Raw genomic sequence first — 5,926 nt, forward strand, 5'->3', positions numbered from 1 at the left:
AGGGAGCATTATGTCTGACGGGTAAGGGAGCACATGTCTGACGGGTAAGGAACATCTGTGTCTGACGGTAAGGGAGCATCTATGTCTGACGGGGAAGGACATCTATGTCTGACGGGTAAGGGACATCTATGTCTGACGGGTAAAGGGAGCATCTATGTCTGAGGTAAGGGAGCATCTATGTCTGACGGGTAAGGGAACATCTATGTGTCTGACGGGTAAGGAGCATCTATGTCTGACGGGTAAGGGAACATCTGTGTCTGACGGGTAAGGGAACATCTTTGTCTGACGGGTAAGGGAACATCTGTGTCTGACGGGTAAGGGAACATCTGTGTCTGACGGGTAAGGGAACATCTGTGTCTGACGGTAAGGGAACATCTATGGTTCTGACGGGTAAGGGAGCATCTATGTCTGACGGGTAAGGAACATCTGTGGTCTGACGGGTAAGGGAGCATCTGTGTCTGACGGGTAAGGAACATCTATGTCTGACGGTAAGGGAACATCTATGTCTGACGGGTAAGGAGCATCTATGTCTGACGGTAAGGAGCATCTGTCTGACGGGTAAGGGAACATCTGTGTCTGACGGGTAAGGGAACATCTTGGTGTCTGACGGGTAAGGGAACATCTGTGTCTGACGGGTAAGGGAACATCTGTTCTGACGGGTAAGGAAACATCTGGTCTGACGGGTAAGGAACATCTGTGTCTGACGGGTAAGGAACATCTGTGTCTGACGGGTAAGGAACATCTGTCTGACGGGTAAGGGAACATCTGTGTCTGACGGGTAAGGGAACATCTGTGTCTGACGGGTAAGGAACATCTGGGTCTGACGGGTAAGGGAACATCTGTCTGACGGGTAAGGGAGCATCTATGTCTGACGGGTAAGGGAACATCTATGTCTGACGGGTAAGGGAAACATCTATGTCTGACGGGTAAGGGAGCATCTATGTCTGACGGTAAGGAGCATCTGTCTGACGGGTAAGGAACATCGTGTCTGACGGGTAAGGGAGCATCTGTGTCTGACGGGTAAGGAACATCTATGTCTGACGGGTAAGGGAACATATGTCTGACGGTAAGGGAGCATCTATGTCTGACGGGTAAGGGGAGCATCTATGTCTGACGGGTAAGGGAACATCTATGTCTGACGGGTAAGGGAACATCTTGTCTGACGGGTAAGGGAACATCTGTGTCTGACGGGTAAGGGAACATCTATGTCTGACGGGTAAGGAGCATCTATGTCTGAAGGGTAAGGGAACATCTGTGGTCTGACGGGTAAGGGAACATCTGTGTCTGACGGTAAGGAACATCTGTGTCTGACGGGTAAGGAACATCTGTGTCTGACGGGTAAGGAGCATCTGAAGATGTTCCCTTACCCGTCAGACATAGATGTTCCCTTACCCGTCAGACACAGATGTTCCCTTACCCGTCAGACATAGATGTTCCCTTACCCGTCAGACATAGATGCCGACCCACAGTAAGAGAAACAGTACTCCGAAGCCCATGAAGAGAGACGCCACCAGGGAGATGAGCAGCTCTTTGTACACGTCTCTGGTGTACTTAGTGGACGTCACCTCGTAGCTGGGAGACCGTTAAGGTGCTAAACAAAACAGGGAACGTTAAGATCAGTTTGAGAAGATCAGTGGTCCCGTGTGGCTCAGTTGGTAGAGCATGGCGCTTGCAACGCCAGGGTTGTGGGTTCATTCCCCACGGGGGGACCAGGATGAATATGTATGAACTTTCCAATTTATAAGTCGCTCTGAATAAGAGCGTCTGCTAAATGACTTAAATGTAAATGTCTCCAAATGGCATTTTATTTTGGACCCCAAAAGTTAATTCTGCATGAACTCATGTCGTTAATAGATTTGTCTACTTCAGTCGTTTTGTAAGGAATGTCAAATCTCAGTCAATACAGTACAGCTCATTCGGAAAGTATTCAGACCTCTTTTTCCACTGTTTATGTTACAGCTTATTCAAAAGTCGATTCAATGTCCCCCCCCCCAATCAATCTACACACACACACAGCACAACACACACACACACACACACACACCCCACACCATAATGAAAAAGCAAAAACAGTTTAGAAATGTTTACAAATGTATTAAAAAATAAAAACTGAAATATCACATTTACATAAGTATTCAGACCCTTTACTCAGTACTTTGTTGAATGCTTTGGCAGTGATTACACCCTTGTTTCTTGGGTATAGAGTACAAGCTTGGCACACCTGTATTTGGGGAGTTTGTCCACTTTCTTCTCTGCAGATCCTCTCAAGATCTGTCAGGCTGGATGGGGATGTTGCTGGCACAGCTATTTCAGGTCTCTCCAGAATGTTAAATCGGGTTATAAACCCTGGGTTCTGGCTGGGCCCTCAAGGACATTTGAGACTGTCCCGAAGCGCCTGCCTGCGTTGTCTTGGCTGTGTGCTTAGGGTCGTTGTCCGTTGGAAGGTGAATCTTCACCCCAGTCTGAGTCCTGAGCCGTACTCTCAGTTCCTGGGCTGAAAAACATCCCACAGCATGGTGCTGCCACCCACATGCTTCACCGTAGAAGGTTTCCCTACAGACGTGACGGTTGGCATTCAGCCAAAGAGTTCAATCTCGGTTTCATCAGACCAAGAGAATCTTTGTTCTCATGGTCTGAGTCATTTAGGTGCCTTTTGGCAAACTCAAGCGGGCTGTCATGTGCTTTTACTGAGGAGTGGCTTCGCTCTCGCGCACTCTACCATAAAGGCCTGATTGGTGAGTGTGCAGAGTGGTTGTCCTTCTGGAAGGTTCTCCCATCTCCACAGATAGACTCTAGAGCTCTGTCAGAGTGACAATTCGGGTTTTGGTCAACGCTCCTCATGACGCATCTCCAGATTGCTCAGTTTGTGTCCGGGCGGCCAGCTTTAGGAAGAGTCTTGTGGGTTCCAACTTCTTCCATTTAGGAATGATGAAGGTCCCCAAGAACACAGTGGCTCTTAATGCTTGACACACATTTTTGTGGGTACCTTCCGATCTCGTGCTTGACACTATGTCTCGGAGCTCTACGGACAATTCATTTGTGACCTCATTATTTTGGTTTTTTGCTCTGACATGAACTGCTGAGATTGGAAAGGCACGACACCTGTCTTTCCAAATCTGACATATCAATTGAAATTTACCCACAGGTGGACTCCAAGATTGTAGAAAACATTCTCAAGAAAAGATCAATGGAAAAGGATTCACCTGAGAACAAATTGAGTCTCATACAAGGGTCGGAATACTTATTTAAATAAGGTATGTTTTTTTTTTTGTTAAATACATTTGCAAACGTTCTACCCTGTTTTCGCTTTGGTCATTATGGGGTATTGTGTGGTAGATTGAGAATTTATTTATCATTTTATTAATAGTTCTAGGTAACAATGTGCAGAAAGGGAACGGGTCTGAATACACTATCCTTAAGGTGGGTTTTTTATCAATGTTACTTCAAGCCTAAGACCTACAGGGAGATTAGTTGAATTGGTGATTAGTACGGGTGGAAGAAGCCTTCAACTCAGTGTGCTTTTACTCTACATGTTTGAGACTCCTCCATCAATCCCCGGAAACGTTAAACACCCCAATCAACTCCCGCCGCGGAAACGTTTAACCGACCCCAATCAACTCCCCCCGGACAACGTTTAAACACCCAATCAACTCCCCCGACAAACTTTAAACACCGCCAATCAACTCACCCGGACACGTTTCAAACACCCAATCACTCCCCCCGGACAACGTTTAAACACCCGCAATCACTCCCCCGCGACAACGTTTAAACCACCCATCAACTCCCCCGGCACGTTTAAACAACCACCACAATAACTCCTCGGAACAACGTTTAAACACCCCAATCAACTCCCCGACAACGTTTAAAACCACCAATCACCTCCCCAGGACCAACGTTTTAAAACCGATCCAGAACACACACTGACACACTTCTCACCGCACATTACAGCTAGATTAAGTTACTACTTTAAACAAAATGTTTTAAAAATTGGGGGGGGGGGGGTTCTCATTTACTTACATTATGTTTCGATTCTTGCTTGAACGGTCCCTACGATAATTGCAAATTTAAACTATTTCGTGCGGCAATGTTTGCAAACACAATAGGGGTACAAAGACAGCCAAATTCGCGTTAAAATAAAACGGTCACTATGACGATTCACGGTCAAAATAAACAGTCACTATGCAGACAGACGGCCACGATTCACGGTCAAAATAAACAGTCACTATGATGATAGACGGCCATGGAAGGATACCAAAGAACCACGCAGTGAAGAACATCCCGATAGCCAGTAGAACCACAGTGAGGTGGGGGAAGACTGCCGGGTTCACCGGACTGGTGTATCTGGTCATCGCCTCCAGCTCCTGAGGGACAGAGACAATGTAGAGAGATTCACTCGTGTGTGTTTCTGGTTTAGGACATCAGGACAATATTCCACATTTGTAAATAAAAAACCAAATGTTTGGGTTTAAAACTACATAATATAATTAACTAGGTACACATCAACCTGACTGACTATCATGACAGTTGAATAAGATAGTCTTCTTTGGAACCGTCTGTGGGAGGCTGTACTGGGTGTTTGCTTGCTACCTAAGCTTGGTATTTATTGCTCAGTTATTTTAAATAGTTACTGTATTCATGAAACATATTTACTGTTATTCGATTAACTGATAGCTACAAACATAACGTCGAATGACAAGCTACCGTTGGTAACAAAGCTATTCCATTGCAACACGGAAATGTCTCGCTTCAACCATTTAATCAATTAAATTCAGGTTTTCATTTAGACAAAATGGCATTACGTAGCTATAAGCAGCATTTCATAGTCAAGTTATTATTAGAAAACCGCGCATTAGATCCAAATCCCTTACCATTTTGTTGAGTTGATGCTTTGCTTGCTCCTACTGCAGAACCAAAGAGGAAAGAGCCACGTCAGTCTTCCAGAGGTTCTCAAGACCACATAAAAATACTTGGCCGCCACCTAGCGGCTGGGAAAACAGTTTCACCTCTAATCCAACGTTTATTTATTCAATGGTTTATTCCCAAACTATTCCTTTACATGAAATTATTTTGTGCTAGTGGGATCTAATCTCCCCCCCCTCTTTCTCTCTCTCTCTCATCTCTCTCTCCCTCTCTCTCTCTCACCTCCCTCCCTCTCTCTTCTCTCTCTCTGTCTCTCTGTCTCCCTTCTCTCTCTCTCTCACCCTCCCTCTCTCTCTCTCTCACACACAATACATATGTAGACCTAATCCCCCTGGCCATCAATCACCAAAATACACATTTTGTTTTCAATCAATATTTATTTACTGCTATTTCATATTATGACAACATGCTCTTTAACACACAAAAAATACAAAACAGCAAAGACTCCAAAATAAATGTCATGATCGTGTATTAAAAATAAAGTAAGAGGTAAGACTAAAAAGCACACATTTATAGGGAGAACTTTAAAAGCAGGAACAGGACTAGTATAGAGGTGAATGAAGGAGGGGTATTTATGCTTTCATTAAGTATTTTAGTGTTCTGAAGGGCTTTAAGCCATAAGAATTAGAGTAATAAGATAAACCTATTTAAAAATGAAGTAAAGATTTAAAGTGTMATTTAACACCTGATTTCCTTAACAAAAAGCCACATCTCAATCGGTGGTCCAGGTATGACACGGTGTGACACGGCACAGGATGGCCTTTTCCTCTTTAGTTCTCTGCTGTTTCTCAAGCAAGATGGAGGCCGATGACATCACGGATTCCCATCAGACAAACTCCTTGAATTCTCTACCCTCTCTCTCTCTCTCTCTCTCTGTGTGTGTGTGTGATTTCTTATCCAGTGAGACAGGTAAAAGCCGAATAGCGATTTTGATTGGCACAGAGTTTCATAATATAGCATAACAATGTTTACATATGAATAATATAACAACAACAAGGATAGAGTA

The 5,926-nt window shown here is 44.4% G+C and overlaps 1 long non-coding RNA gene across 1 annotated transcript in view; it reads right to left on the reverse strand.

Annotated features, from left to right (window-relative positions):
• Positions 1-1,533, reverse strand: part of LOC112074774 (uncharacterized) — a 7,510-nt gene extending 5,977 nt beyond the window's left edge. The window contains exon 1 of the long non-coding RNA XR_002894833.2: positions 1,443-1,533. This is a non-coding gene — a long non-coding RNA (uncharacterized lncRNA). The remainder of the gene's footprint in view (positions 1-1,442) is intronic.
• Between the last annotated feature and the right edge of the window lie 4,393 nt (positions 1,534-5,926).

Source organism: Salvelinus sp. IW2-2015, unplaced genomic scaffold (assembly GCF_002910315.2).
Source record: "Salvelinus sp. IW2-2015 unplaced genomic scaffold, ASM291031v2 Un_scaffold2812, whole genome shotgun sequence".
Classification (NCBI taxonomy): domain Eukaryota; kingdom Metazoa; phylum Chordata; class Actinopteri; order Salmoniformes; family Salmonidae; genus Salvelinus; species Salvelinus sp. IW2-2015.